General features: G+C 31.3%; 1 protein-coding gene across 3 annotated transcripts in view; it reads right to left on the reverse strand.

Moving 5' to 3' along the window:
* Nucleotides 1–16,706, reverse strand: part of LOC134707888 (FMRFamide receptor-like) — a 95,704-nt gene that overhangs the window by 17,979 nt on the left and 61,019 nt on the right. Inside the window, exon 1 of one of the 3 annotated variants that reach the window (XM_063567998.1) lies at nt 5,753–5,871. The exons of 1 other annotated variant lie outside the window; for it this stretch is intronic. The gene's annotated coding sequence lies outside the window, so the exon portion shown is untranslated. Of the gene's footprint in view, nt 1–1,466; nt 1,618–5,752; nt 5,872–16,706 lie in introns of those variants that run through there. One more of the 3 variants, XM_063567997.1, reaches the window with a different exon arrangement.

Raw genomic sequence — 16,706 nt, forward strand, 5'->3', positions numbered from 1 at the left:
TAATGAAGTAAAATTATCATTAGGAATTCCACTATGAATGAACACATGATATCTTTAAAACAAGAGTGTGTCCATTGGTACATAACTCATATGCATCACTCGCAATATCATTTTCTATGTTCAGTGCATGGACAGTGAAATTGGAGTCGAAACTCCAATTTGGAAACACATGTACTAAGTTTCAAGCTCCGTATCCTAGAGCGGAACAGACGAACGAACGAACAAACGGACGCACAAATAAAAAAACATCATGCCCCTAGGTGGGGCATAAAACAAAGATAGCTTAAATGCATCCTATGTTCTAAAACGACATAGGAGCAAATACGTGTGTGTGGGATCCACTGGCTGCCTAAGAGGGGACCCGATTTCGTCACGGTTGATTCCCTATATAAGCAATAAAGAAATATTCTGAAAGCCCCCCCCCCTCCCCCCAAATCCGCCTCTGATGATATTTGGTATACCACAGGAACTGCGCTTGTTCAGCTGGTCTTCTTCAATGAAGAAGCTTGAATATATTCCAGAGATAATCAGAATGTTATCAAATCAAAGCTGCACAGTTTCGTACTACAAGTAGATCATATGATCTATCGAAATGATAAACTGATACAGTGCTGTTAATAAAACAAATATCAATTTCTGTCAGATAACGTGATAGCTCATAACCATCAGATAGTAGGTTTTTTTTATATAAATATTAGATATAAAGTTACTTGTACGAAAGTAACTGATGCTGGATACATAATTCGATTATTTAGAATATAAATTATAATATTTAAAATATTAAAAAATAAAACCTGACAATATAGAACAGACAAATGTTTACATGCACATGGTATATTTTTTTGGATTTACTGCACAAAGTCGGGCCATTATTTTATTAATTGTCTAATGGCATAAATGAGCACGTCGATGAGTTTCATGTTATTCAATATATTGACCCATTAGTAGAGCCATTACAATATATGAAACAAGCATAGCGCCACATGGTATTGTTAATAGATATTTTTTAAATATATCTTTGACGATTTTTTTCACTTTGTCTAAAACTTCTTTATATATTTTTGAATTTCAATTTACAAAATAGAGAAACATAACACGCGCGTATCTGAAGAATATGTACTTTCTAGCATCTGTCATCATCAAAACGGAATATTAAAACATTTTCTTCTATTATTATTTGTCATAATTCTTTAATTTTTCCAATAGTTATTGTATAAAAATAGGTGCTGTAACTTTAAACGTTAGAATTAATGCATAGCATAATTATTTCAAAGCAAAATATGCTACATGTGCTAAGTTAGTTAGAATTATATTTTTTTCAAAATCTATTGTTGAATGTTCCTATCTCAAAGTTATAATTGATCCTCAAACTTCACTTAAAACTTAAAATAAATTAAAAAAAATTAAATGCTAAATGTGAGATGTTAATTTAAACAAGTTCTAGTCTAATAAAGTTATTGACTTACTTTAACTAAAGTCATCTCTCATCGTAGTAATTAATTAATCTGCAGTTAACAAGACAAACACATGTTTCAGTTGCTAGTGAATGTTTCAGAATGGATCCGCATAAATATACAGGTGAGAAACCGAACCCGTTTTCTCACAGCATGATTAGAGATACACAATTTATCACCAATGATAACAAAAACAAATCAAATGCAATTCAGCACCGCAAAAAAAGGCGCTTTCGATGTAATTACTTGAGTGATAATTCGTTTTATAGGTAGATGATATTACAGGATAAATTGTTTGCTTCATGTTGTAGAAATTAAAAGCGATAATCATATTGTTTTCATTTTCATGACAGTTATACTTATATGACATGGTTAGAAGGTGTAAACTAATGTGGTTATTATACACTTGTGCGTCAAATACTCTAGTACAATACAATATGTTTATCTATAGTCCGTCCAAGATGGGTCGTGTCGTATCATTGTATGAGCTTTTTCGGTCGTTTGTCAGTTCATATTAACACATCAGTGCCAAACTCTATTTTATATTTGTTATTTTCGCAAAATAATAAAAAGAGTCAATTTAACATGAATTCATTTCAAAAACATAACAGATTCCATTTTTTATTTGCACTTCTAAGTTCTAAAATTAAGTCGACGTATTTCTGGAAACGTATGATTTGCACTGCTTAAAAGATGGTTAAAAATGCAATTTTGTCATTATTTTTTTCTTAGCAGCTATCACCAAAAACATTTCTTCTGGAAGTTAAAATTTTCCTTTAAGATATACAACAAATAACCTCTTGTTGATCATGCAACTTTGAGTTTACGTAACATGTTAACAATTTTATTTTAAAAAAACTTCTTTAACAGCAAGTCCATGTGATACAATGTATATAACATTTTAATTTATGGAAACGTCTAAAAATGTTTTTAAATTTTAAATGTACATTATCTAGACACTTTATTGTAAAATCTCTGTAGTATTAAACATCTTTTGAAATTTATAATTTTCAAAGAATTGAAATAACTAAATTTGAAATTGGTCCAGCGTCTTTTTGGTATTCCTTTTACTAAAGCGCTGTCAATTTTTCGACTTGTTAGTTGGAATGTTTATTTGGTATTTTCCGCCCCTCCCCCCCCCCCCCCCCCCTTTACATAAAATAACAATCGATAAGAGATTGCTCCATTTCCATTTTGCAAATTTTCCATTCGATTTTTGTTTGTTTGTATTCTTGATAAATTTCTTTCCTGTTTTTTCAGTTCCTTTCACATTTTAACAATCTTCTACAAATGCGTATTGGGTAAAAAAAATTATATGTTCGCATTTTTTTAATATTTCCTTTCCTCATTTTGATGACCTTCTATCTTTTTGTTTTACAACTCATGGAAGCAACCTCTCTACCGAAATCAAACGTGGCGAATTTTTGTCATACATACTTGACACTTTGAAGAATCGAAACATGAATCTCGGTTAAGTGTTAATCCATTTGGGTTGCTAAAGGTGTCGAAAAATAAGTTTACTGAAAGAAAATGTTTATCAAACAATTGGTTTACAAAGGGCTTAAGATGCTTTAATGGTGCAGCTGTTAATATTTTTAAAATGAAGGATTATCATTGCAGTTTCACACAAAATACATTTCAAGTAGAATTTTGAGTGCTACTCGATACAGCATTTCTGTATTGTTTACTTTTAGCACTAAGAAACTATATATTATTAACAGCCACACTTTTTTGTTCTTTAAGAGGCTTTATAAAGTCACAGTCTAATGTACCAGTACATTACGTCCATTCAATCTTTTACACCTGTGTAGTAATATTTTATTTTATATGTGTATTTTCTTTTTTTTCTATGCTTAATAATATTAACCGTGGCACGTCATTTTAATTCTTACGACAGAATAGCATGACGAACCTCTAAAAACTTGTCACATATGATCTTAGCTGTCGGATGTGAAATCATGACATTTTTTTTATAAATCTAAAGCATTAGATTCATTTCATTTTCTCTTTGTTATTATATAACGTATATATAGGTTTATCATCTGGTCATAGATCCAAAATTGATGATTTCCCCCCCGAAAATAATCCGTAGAATTGAACATATTAATTCTTGTATTTAAAAGACATGTTTAGAGGGTGTATATCATTGGTTTTGATGCGAAGGAACATAAGATAGGATAGACAGTAATAATACTTAGACACGTGACTTTTACGACAGACGTTATGAACTAAAAAGCTTACATAGAGTTGGGTTTTTTTCATTTCAATAGCAAAAAATACTATTTTCTGTGTATGGTACGCTGTTATATTACATCTGGTTTGTTTCAATAAAGAATATCGCAATTACAGACTTTCTAAACAGCTCAATCGCTTTTAAGTAAACTGTTTATAGCATAAATGACATATTTAGCTTATTCTGATATTATGACTAAAAATAATCTACAATGTACAATCTACAGTGGTCATCATGCATTGATCGATTGATCGATTGACTGATTGTATTAAGGTGAGGCTCTGAATCGACTATTCACACTGTTCGCAACACAATATATAACAATATACAAGCTCGTAATACCCCAAACATGGGCCGTCTTCTCGGTTTTATTCAATATATGTGTTATATAAAGAATGCACATATTTACTTCCAATTTCTAATAAAGTTATATACAGACATATACATTTTGAAAATTTAAGTTGTGCGTGTGTCTCGTGTTCCTCCTAAACATTGAAATCGCATTTAGAAACCTCTTGGTCCATTAAATATATTTAAAAAAAAATCTAAATATTTCAATTGTTTGTGTTCCACTGTTTATTACCCGCAATTAAGAAAACCTCTAGACCCAAGACAAGACTCGTTAGACAGCCAGATTCAAATATAAATTAAAAGATTCTATGCTAATGATGAAGGGAAAAATCATCAAAAAAGAAATGATATAAATCCTCTTGTAAAGTTTTTTTTTATTGTATTGACAGGTTTCTCTATTTGAAGACCGTAAACTGATCTCCAGTGCTTTTGTGTTGTTTAAATGCTGTCGCATTGATGTATAATTGCATCTCCTCTTTTAATTTGTATTCATTAAATACATTATGTGATTATCCCGTCAGGAAGCAAACAAACGACACGCAAGTTTATTATGAGTTTCCTCAAATTTTAGAAGCTTAGGGAGACAGATTTATATAAGTTCTTCTTGTGTCCGAATCCCTGTACTCTATTGTATACTAGTATTACAAATGTATTGTATATTTGCACTTTTGAAGACAAAATAATGTTTAAAAACTAAGTTAACGAGGTCTTTCGCTGAAGTGGCTTATACAATTGACTAAATATTTGCATAATTGTTTATACAAATAATGTTTCTGCGTAGTATCATTACACGTTTACCGTTAATATGGCTTTATATTACCTGTGTTTAATGACGTAGTCAGTTCCTATTAAATCTAAATTAACTTCGGTCATGATGATGACATCACAATAATTATACGTACACGATCAGGAATAATATACCGTTGGGTGCATTGAAAGATTGTGATTTTCCAATAAAAATACAAAACGAAATTTCACATGTGAAATATATTCTGTTGCTCATTTGCATAACATTCTTAGATAAGACTTAGTACTAGGTATGATATGCAAATGTACGGTATAAGCTGTTATGAAATTTTTGTTCAAGTGTCCAATGGGAATTAAATAAAAGAACAGGTTTGCGTTCAATTGTTTACTTCACTAATTGTAAACATTTGATATGGAAAAAATAGTAACATCAAAGTAAATAAATTAACATAATATGTTAAATCATTTAATCCACAATAAATCATCATTACTTCCTGTTTCATCATCAATACATATTATATAAGATAATACATAAATGAGGGTGTCAATGGGGTTTAATTACAGAATAGAGAGTAATGGGCCAAAAAAAGTAGAGAGTAATGGGCAAAAAAAAGTAGAGAGTAATGGGCAAAAAAAAGTAGAGAGTAATGGGCAAAAAAAAGGAGAGAAAAACTTAAAGGACAAATAAGAAAAAGAAATAGAGAATAATGGGGTACTAAAATATAGAGAAAAACTGTAATAATGCAATGTCAAGAATACAATTATCAACTAATTACAGAAAAGCCATGATAAAGAATAATGAGCGAAAAAATTTAAACAAATGAAAGAATACAGGAACGAAGGCACCGCCTGAAAAAGGCGGTTCCTTCGTTCCTGTATTCTTTCATTTGTTTAAATTTTTAAATTCATACCCTGTTATAAAATAAAAGCTAAATACAAGAATATTAATGAAGCAAAAATTACTTACTTTCCTTGTGAAAGATATCACCTTAAATGAGATCACAAACACTGGTTGAGTACAAAAGCCAATGACTTTGTATATGCTATCACAACATAATAAATGAACAGATATTATTAACGTAACCTGGTGCAATTAAACAAGTTGAAGTGGTAAACACCGGTCAAGTTTGTCTCTGGTCGATACTAGTGTAAAGACCGGACTTAGGCTTTGGGATCAAAAGATATACATGTACAATCTTGTTTAATTAGTTACTGTTAAAATTCTATTTCTATGTAAATATAATTAGTACTATGTGAAACATAATTAGGATAAAAGAATTACCTCCTACGAGAAAAACACAGACGCAAATTCAACGAAAAGCAGACGATCAAGACAGTCTGACTTGGCACACAAAAAAGACGCGCGGTGGGACCAAACCAGTCTCACGTGCACACAACCCAACACTTGTGTTCAGATAATATGTCATGTAGTCAACATTACCGTTACCATGGCGTTTTATAACTCTATAATGACATGCACAGCGTCTGCTAATTCGGTCAAGATAATAACGTAAAAAATGTCGTGATCAGTCCTTAAAGTCAAATAACTTTTAGGTACGATGTTTGCACTCAGAGTCCGAAATCAACAAATCAAAATACTGGTTTTGGTGCTTAGAGCACGCATGTTGTACTCTGAGCACTTAGTAAAGTTTAATTACTTCGCATCTATCGATATGAAACCCAACTAACAGCATCCTTATAGGCGATTATCGCGTGCACAAATTATCACTACATTAGATTTGTGTTTTTTTATCATCATTATAAGTATCATTATCTGTAAAGTCTTTAAAGTCTGTTATATACTTGTAATGACATCTGCAGAGAGCGACCAACATCAACAAAAAATGCATTTTGTCATTTGTAAGGGAGAGTGCATCTAGAAATATTACCAAAATAACTTACAAATTTAACATACTTCAAAACTGTAAACACCAATTCGTATATTCTAGCCTTTCCTTCAAGGCCAAATATTTTCTTCTTCTTCGAGAAACGTTCATTATTGTTATTTTCCTTTAGACTCTTTTAAACTTTCAAGTCTGATAAAACTTTTGCAGTAATAAGTAATATTCAAACATCACGTTCACCACTCCTATTGAATCCTGCTTTATAAAGAAGAAAATAAATAAAGCATTGACTGTTTTTTTCAAATGTCCAACAGAAAAGCGATTAAATCATACTGAAACATAAAACCTCTGCATATTTGAGCTTCATCTTCTCTTTAACTTCACGTTCAAGAGTATTGGGTTTTTCAAAAGATCTCTTTGTCATACTTTTGTTCCTGTCGTTTGCAGACGAATGTCATTAAACTATTATATTGAACAAAGCTAGTCTTCACGTAAATAGTTATATAAAAACTATTATTGGCAGGCTGTCTAAGATTTTAAAAGAAATTTAAAGCAGCTTAAGACAAATACATCTTAGTTCAAGAAACTTGACATTTCAATAATAGTTAAAACATTGACATGTTGGTTCAATTATAAAAGAAAACCAGACAGATCAAATGAGCCAAAATAAAACCATGAATGAACTTATTTGAAACTATTTAAAGTTCTCAAGTGGTGCTTTATGCATTTAAATTCTCAGCTGTACTAAGTAAAGTTTAAGAAAGATTATGCATTTGTTTTATCAACATCAGTATGCTATCTTTATATAAAACCAAATGGGAAGCAATGACACATCTTCAAAAAGGAATATTAAGAGGCCACGCCAGCAAGCACTGAGTTTTGAATGGAACGTCAAAAAAATTATTAATGTTACAATAAGACGGTGCATGTAATGTTACAATGACACAAACCTAACGTGAAATAGAATTGGCGGTTGGCTTTGTAACGTGAAGTACGATTGGTGGTTGGCTTTGTAACGTGAAATAGGATAGGTGGTTGGCTTTGTAACGTGAAATAGGATTGGTGGTTGGCTTTGTAACGTGAAATAGGATTGGCGGTTGGCTTTGTAACGTGAAGTACGATTGGTGGTTGGCTTTGTAACATGAAATAGGATTGGTGGTTGGCTTTGTAACGTGAAATAGGATAGGTGGTTGGCTTTGTAACGTGAAATAGGATTGGTGGTTGGCTTTGTAACGTGAAATAGGATTGGTGGTTGGCTTTGTAGCGTGAAATAGGATTGGTGGTTGGCTTTGTAACGTGGAATAGGATTGGTGGTTGGCTTTGTAACGTGAAATAGGATAGGTGGTTGGCTTTGTAACGTGAAATAGGATTCGTGGTTGGCTTTGTAACGTGAAATAGGATTGGCGGTTGGCTTTGTAACGTGAAGTACGATTGGTGGTTGGCTTTGTAACATGAAATAGGATTGGTGGTTGGCTTTGTAACGTGAAATAGGATAGGTGGTTGGCTTTGTAACGTGAAATAGGATTCGTGGTTGGCTTTGTAGCGTGAAATAGGATAGGTGGTTGGCTTTGTAACGTGAAATAGGATTGTTGATTGGCTTTGTAACGTGAAATAGGATTGGTGGTTAGTATTGTAACGTGAAATAGGATAGGTGGTTGGCTTAGTTAGTACATGTTTTAGGATTTTCAGTGATTGGGTAACATTTATCTATAATAATCTAAAACGACAAATTGCAATATCACATATAGCTGGGGTAAACTATACTTGGATGCCACATAGAAGTAGCATATTTGAACATGACTAAACCAATACGACAAATAAAATCATTTATGTTTTACAAGTTCTTACTTGTTGCTCCAATATGTTATTTTAAAACAGCCTGTTCTCGATTATACAAACATTTATTTCATAAATTGTAAAACAACCCTTTTTTGATTGAATTTTAGAAAACAAAATATCCGAAATAACATTTTAATGGACGTACAGTTTTACGGCCACTCCGAGTTTGAGGCTCAATGCGTTGTGAGTGTCATTGGAAAATAGAGAAAACAGTTATGAAAAGTTGTTTTGTATGACCTTTTCCTCCATTTTATATTTACGAAGATTAGAATTTTTATAATTTGATATTTTTTTATTCTTCATATTCGTTATTGGTATGCATCGTTGCCGATCAAATCTTTTCACTGAACATTCCAAATGATTATCCCAAAACGCATGCAGCAATCACAAAGTGAGTCAAGTAAAATTATATTCGGTTTGTTATATCGGTATTTGTTTCCCGGTATAATCTGTTATCATGATACATGTACTATTGTATTCCATGTTCTTATTACAATAAGCTAATACCCTTGGCCTTAAAAGCGTTGTACTTTTATTATTTAGATCACGTTAGAAGTACTTCTTTCATCTGCATTCTTGTTATAATTCGAAAATGTACATCAATTTGTAACCTCAATGTAGCGTTAAAGCATAAGGAACAAAGTTAATGTTATAAAAAAAAATTGTCTGGGATATAAATAAGTGGGTTTCTGTTTTATTGTTAAAACTATCTATTCAAACATATTCTTCCGTAAATGGGAACCATATTTGATAAATCAATTCAGTCGCCGTTTATTTTTTCATGAAAAAGAAGACAGTATGTTTCAAACAGTTATTTCAGAAAATCATAAGATCGTTGTTTCGTGTGTACTAACGTTGATATTCCTATAATATTTGCAATCATCATCATGTCTCATTATTTTTATTTGAATATTGAATGCACAAATGATTGCAGGTTAAAAGAACGCAATTGACTTGAAAGTTAAATTGAGATAGTGTTTAACCTAATTTCAGTCAAAAGTTGAGTTGATTCACTTGTTTTGAGTCGTATACCTAAAAAGAAAAATAATTGATCTCTTGTCTCGTATAACCTTTTGGGGAAAATTTTTTAAGTGTTTTTTCTTATTTTCTTAGAATGGATATTTTTACTTAATATAAACATGTACACAAAACAACAATGTAAAGACATATAAATGTTTACATATACAAACCTGTAAATTTACACATATTTTACACCTTTAAAATCCAAATTAAACAACCAATACATTGTTTAAAATAAACGAAAACATTTTTTCAGGAAAAATACATAAACAGAAATACAAATTTCTAAGGTAAATTCAAAATGGGGAAATCCTGATAAAATCAAGCATTGAACTCTACAAAGCAACGGCACCAATTGAAACAACCGTCTTATTCCTGACTTCGTACAAAATTTTACGAAGAAAATGGTGGATTAAACCTGGCTTTATAGCTAGCTTAACCATCTACTTATATGACAGTTGTTTATAGTTCCGTTATATTAACAAAATTGGGTAAGCAACTCGAACAGACATAATTGCTTAATGTGACAAGAATTGGTATCCAGCAACCAAAAACATTAATTTTGGCGATAACCACACAGTTTTGTCGAATGATCAATTAGAATTGTAAATTAGCAAACAACATGACCATTCCAAATATACATCTAATATACATGAGAATTACATACTACGTCCTGAAATCCCACGTATGCTGGGGAAAATATCGAGCATCACGGACAATTAAATGATGAAAATAAATTCGATATTAGCATGGTACCAATATAATACTTTTTTGGTCAATTCGTTTATAAACGTTATTTTGTTAAACACATATAAAGTATACGTTTTTGGCGATAACCACACAGTGTTGTCGAATGATCAATTAGAATTGTAAATTAGCAAACAACATGACCATTCCAAATATACATCTAATATACATGAGAATTACATACTACGTCCTGAAATCTCACGTATGCTGGAGAAAATATCGAACATTACGGACAATTAAATGATGAAAATAAATTCGATATTAGCATGGTACCAATATAATACTTTTTTGGTCAATTCGTTTATAAACGTTATTGTTAAACACATATAAAGTATACATGCATGATCTAACCACTATAATATTTGTGTTAATATTTTTATAATTTCAACGCTACATGTATGAAACTTAATTAAATAACCGTACGTAAAATCAAACAACAGTTCCATAAAAAAAAGAGGTAATAATCAAATACAATTTGTCATGCTAGTAATCTTTTTAAGGCCATCTAACAGCTTGTTATGAATTATTTGTATTTCTAAATAATTATGTCTTAATTTTGTCAGTATTTTTTGCATTATTTCATGTGCTTTGATATTTCGTATGCTTTTTTTTAGCACAATGATTCTCTTTCTGCACTGAAACACGATTTTCAATGATTACAGCATGTGTAGAAAACATTTCAATTTGACAACTCGAAAGGCATTACTTTTTTTATAATGAATTAAAACCGACTCACCTTTTAATAATTTTACATAGATTTTCCGTCTACAAAGTTTATGACTTTATCCTATCAATATAATCTTCTATCCATTGTTTCTGACATGTTATAGACGATTTATTCACAGTTTTCATTTTATAGTATCGGTCAATACCAATTTATATGACAGAAGCATTTACCACATCAAACAGATTTATTTAATACCAGTATAATGTAAAATCAGATTTATCTGCCGTTTATTAATAAATTAATTGATATCACTGCAGATGTGACTCTTCCATGATGGTGAACCAAAGGATCTTGAATCTGCGATGTTTACGTTAATACAGGTCGACAAGAGTTTAAAGATAAGTCGGTAAGCTTAATAACAATTTTGTCACTTCAATGGATCCCATGTTTATTTCCATACTTTATCTGAAACGACCAATAAACTGGTAAACATGTAAATAAACTCATCAATGAAACCAGAATTGAAATTTGTATTTGCGCATGATGCGCGTTTCGTCTACAAAAGACTCATCAGTTATGCTGGAATCAAAAAAATTAAAAAGGCCAAATAAAGTACGAAGTTGAAAAGCATTGAAGCCAAAAATACAAAATGTACATAAAAGTTTTGCCGAAAACAGCTAAGGTCGACAAGAGTTTAAAGATTAGTCGGTAAGCTAAATAACAATTTTGTCACTCACAGGCTTCAATAGATTCCATGTTTTTCTCAAAAAGACCAATGAACTGGTAATCATGTAAACAGCACTAACACAATCATCCCCTGCTTCTATGTTAGCGAGGTCCACGTTTAAATTGTAGTTATATGGCTTTATTTGATGAAAATAAAATAGTTGTGAACTACAAACATGTTAAGAAGATTTAGATACAATATCCATGCACACTTTGTACTAACAATTCAAGTTATTTTTCAGATTTATAGGTTTTCTTCTTTAATCAATTTAACATTTAAACAATTTTAATTTCTGATCATTTCGAACATTTTCTACAAAGCTATGAACCCTCAAAGTTTGACTTCGTTAACCTTAATGGAAGTTTTGCAAAAAGGAAAATAACAAAACTTCCGAATTCCGAAAAAAAAGAAATCCAAACGGAAAGTCACAAATAAAATGGCAAAAACAAAAGCTCAAACACATAAAACGAATAGATAACAACTTTTCCTGACTTGTACAGGTATTTTCTTTCACGTGTTGGTGGAAGGCGTATGATGCCAAATATATATGGTAACAGCTATACATATCCATTTTAATTTTGTTAGAGATAACGAGATTGACAATGAAGATCCTCACAACTTCATTCATATTTCTTTATTCTGATCTGGGAATAATGAATGATCTATCAGTTTTGAATATCACTTTTCAAATTATGTCTGTTGGCTAACACCAAATTATCAGTTGAACAATATTCTGACTGTCTATCGTGACAAGATCGACGTCCTGAATATGAATGAAATAATTGCAACTGGACGTTAAATAAGCAACTATAAATCATATCGTGACATATAACTATAATATTTGTTCTACATTCTATTTTGAAATTGTCAAGGGTTATGATTTACGAGGGTTTTTATCTTGTGGTTATTGGCAATAAATATATGATATATGTTCGGCAATAATTTTAGATATACACACTTTTACAGTAGAAAAGAATATTATTGTAAATAAACTTGCATCTTGTAGGTTAAACAACTGGAAAGAATACAAATGTATAAACAATTGGCTTATCAATTACTGACAATATATAAAAGCCATTATACAAAGATATGTTTCTTAAAAAAGATCAAAAGCAGACTGTCAGTTTTTTTCTCATTCCAAAATAAATGATAAATGCCACTTAATGAACAAGATAAATGACTTACAATCCAGACACTAATAGAATGCTGTTATTGACCGGTCCAGTACACAGTATGAGGTCAATCTCATAATCAAATAAAATAATAAAAGAATATCATTTTAATGTTTTCAGAATTAACCAAAATGATAGGTATTGATAGCTTAGTAAAATCTAAAAGTAGATAAAATTGCATTGCATACATGTATTTCAATGGATATACTGAAAGCTTTTAGCTAACAATTTCAAGTAACTTAAAAATATATTTTTGAATTACAGTTAGTAATGATAAGCAGCGTTCCGTCTAGTAGATTACTTGCTGTCCATTGGCATGTAATTATGAGTTTAAATACGTTTTTTCATTTCAAAGGTCATAATAGAAAATTTAACAACGAGTAAAACCCGTACCACACAACCAGCAAAAAAGCCTCCGACATGACAAAACGTTAATTGATTCAAACGTTGAAACTAACGACATAATTCATGTACCAACAACAAACAAAAAACAAAAATGATGTAGAGCATCATCATCACCCACTGAATAACAGTCTCCCGACTTTGGACATGCGCATTACGTATGAAATTCATCAATTAATGCATTGTCTTTCCTTCACTTATTTGTATCATTAAAAAAAGGTATCAAAAAATTTTAAAGTTACGATTCCATTTGACTTGAATATTTTGTATGAATCTGAAAGGAAACCAGTTGTGGGTTTACCGAGTGTATTTTCATTTTAACAGGAAGTGATGAAAATGGCCTTAATTATACTCAAAGTAGTATTGATCCATAAAAATGCCATTTGTTCTCTCACAAACCATAAAGGGACAGCTAATATGAAATTGAAAATGACAGTCCTTCATGAAAGCAAATATCTGCACTCAATTTCTTCCATCTAAAAATGTATTAGATTAATTGAATGCTGGCTGTTGTTTGTTTAACATTTCATGCAAAGCAAGGAGAGAACAAATTGACAATAAATCCAATAAGTAGGGCCTTCAAAATCAGTCGACCAGAATGAAGGGCGATAAAATTTCAACATCCGCTTGAAAAAGTAAAAATGTGACAGGATTTCCATGATCTCGTAATGTGTTTCATAAATAATCTCCATTAAGTTTGGAAGAGTCCTTACCGTTTGAAGGCAAAACAAAATTATTCAATTGGGAGCAAAAATCAGACTTACAACACAGAAAAGCCCTCTAAAGGCCGTTACTATTTCAGACATCAGAGTTCTTGCGTCAGCAAAAAAAACCAATAAAAAACTGGAAATGAACAGACTGAATTATGTATGATTTGAATAATTTAAAATTCGAAGCACTATATCATGGACGGAAAAGACCCCCATGGACTACTAGTTGCCCAGTATCGGTATCGCTATAGTGTTAGTAAAACATGTATCCTATCCGTGTTTACAACAATTATATGTCAGGCATATTGTTTTCAACCGACCCTCATCGTCAATTGCTAGATGAACGTAAAGATATGAGGCGAACCTAACTGGATCTATTTTGATCTTTATTTCCAGTTGAAAGAGAAAGATGAGTTTCACAGTGTTACAAAAGTGTGAATTATTTGTATAATTAGTGGAAGAACAGCATCATCTATAAAGCGGAACGCGAAGTTAACGGATTATCCCTGCTTCTTTTGTATCATGAATTTGTCCTGAAGTTAGGAATTAGTAAATATTTGTTTAATGAAAAGAAAATTCATATGTTTAAATACCAACGCAAGAGGAAATAGACTAATATTGTAGGAACAAATCTTTCGAATTTTTAAGTACCCACATTTAATTCACGCCGTACCTTTTTTTTATAAACATTTTGAAGCCCAGCTTTGCTTATAAAAGGAATTCAAGAAGGTACAAAGATGTTTTTGAAGCATGTCGAAGGCCCAGCACCATAATGTTGTTTGATCGGACACTTATGAAATCTAGGTATCCAATACAGTGTAGGAATTCGAAGATCCAGTTCTCCATTCACAATTAAGATAGAACAGACCTATGATTTTTTTAGGATTGACTTCGTACTTGATTATGTTACAATTCATCAATTATAAAAGTGATGACACGAATTTGTGTCATTATTGCCATAGTTATTATTTTATTGTTTTGTCATGAAAAAAACGACGTTATTGTTGAATTTTTACACTTTTTTCAGCAACTTTTATAATTGGTTAATTAGCAGATCATACAAGATAATGATGTGTTAAACAGCATACAACTTGATCAATTCAAACATATTAACCTTCAAGTGCGAAATAAAATAACGACCTGATTTAGGTACAAAACAACAAATGAAAAAATTATGATATACATCACCAAAAGACAACAACTGAATTCATGAAGGGCAAATACATTATTTGACAGGATTATACATGTTTTCAGGCACCTGACCCTTCTTCTTAACTAAGAAGAGACGGGTCTTTTCTAGGATTCAAAAGAAATACAGAAATAGTCTTATCAAAGGAAATTAATTGGTGCGCAAAGGCGAACCTATACACCATTTCAATAAACTTTACTTCCAAAACGTACATAAATTGTGTCAGGGACACATAAAGTCAGTATATCTATTACTATGATTCATAAAAAAGCAGATATAAGTCTTCTAGTAAAAAGTAAAATCACAAAAATACTGAACTTTGACGAAAATTCAATTGGAAAGTTCCTAATCACATGGCAAAATCAATTGACAAAACACATCGAACGAATGGACAACAACTGTCATATTCCTGACTAGTTACAGGCATTTTGAAATGTAAAAAAATGGTGGAGAAGATCTATTGGTACTATTAATAGGAGTACCTAAAACCCATCTCTAAACTGTAATTTCGAAACGTACAATAAATGTTGCTGATGACATTAGTTAAGCTTTAAGAGTCATAAGAAACCTCAAATTAAAAAAAAATAACGCTGTGTTTTTTTATAACTCAATGGATAGTTTTCATTATAAAACTTATGTACAAATACTTTTTTCTGAAGAAAATGGCTTTTATATTTAGAAGAACTTTGATTTATTTTCATTGCTTCCTTCCAGGATGCTGCCAATATTATTAAAAGTGGACGCAGAAGGTAAAACGTTGTTTTATCTGTGCTTAAGCAGCAAGTGAACTACATTAGAAGGAATGTTGTCATTTGACTTTTTAATGTCTAAGATATGATAACGTGAACGTCTTCGAATACCACAACAGTGTCAATAATCTTCACGTATGATAGCTGATGTTTAGTTTTTCCTGTCATCTCAAGGTTGTTTAGTTGAAATGCATTAAAATGACGAGTTATGATAAAGAACATAACTTTACATCCCATCTTCCAATTTTGTTTCCCTATTTCTTTGAGTAGATGTCATCAGCCCACCGCCTATGACTATAAGAGTAAAAACGGAAGTCGTCTTTGATAGAGGAAGTTGAAGTCGAAGTAATTTCCTAGTTATTGTTCTTTTTGAAGATAGATTCACGTAAGTCGTTTAGCTCATTACAAGAGAAATCCGTAAATGAGACAGCATCGTGAAATCATCAAATGGAACAAAATATGTCCGAAATGATCAATCATCGTGCAGCAGAAACCATCAATCATCATGGCATCCGTTTACCTTCCAATAGATGATCTGCATTAACAATGCTCTGTTTAATAGCAACTGTTAACAATGCTCTGTTTAATAGTTTTACCTTTCCAATAGATTATCTGCATTAACAATGCTCTGTTTAATAGTTTTACCTTTCCAATAGATGATCTGCATTAACAATGCTCTGTTTAATAGTTCTACCTTTCCAATAGATGATCTGCATTAACAATGCTCTGTTTAATAGTTTACCTTTCCAATAGATGATCTGTATTAACAATGCTCTGTTTAATAGTTTTACCTTTCCAATAGATGATCTGCATTAACAATGCTCTGTTTAATAGTTTACCTTTCCAATAGATGAT

This window comes from Mytilus trossulus, chromosome 2 (assembly GCF_036588685.1).
Source record: "Mytilus trossulus isolate FHL-02 chromosome 2, PNRI_Mtr1.1.1.hap1, whole genome shotgun sequence".
Classification (NCBI taxonomy): domain Eukaryota; kingdom Metazoa; phylum Mollusca; class Bivalvia; order Mytilida; family Mytilidae; genus Mytilus; species Mytilus trossulus.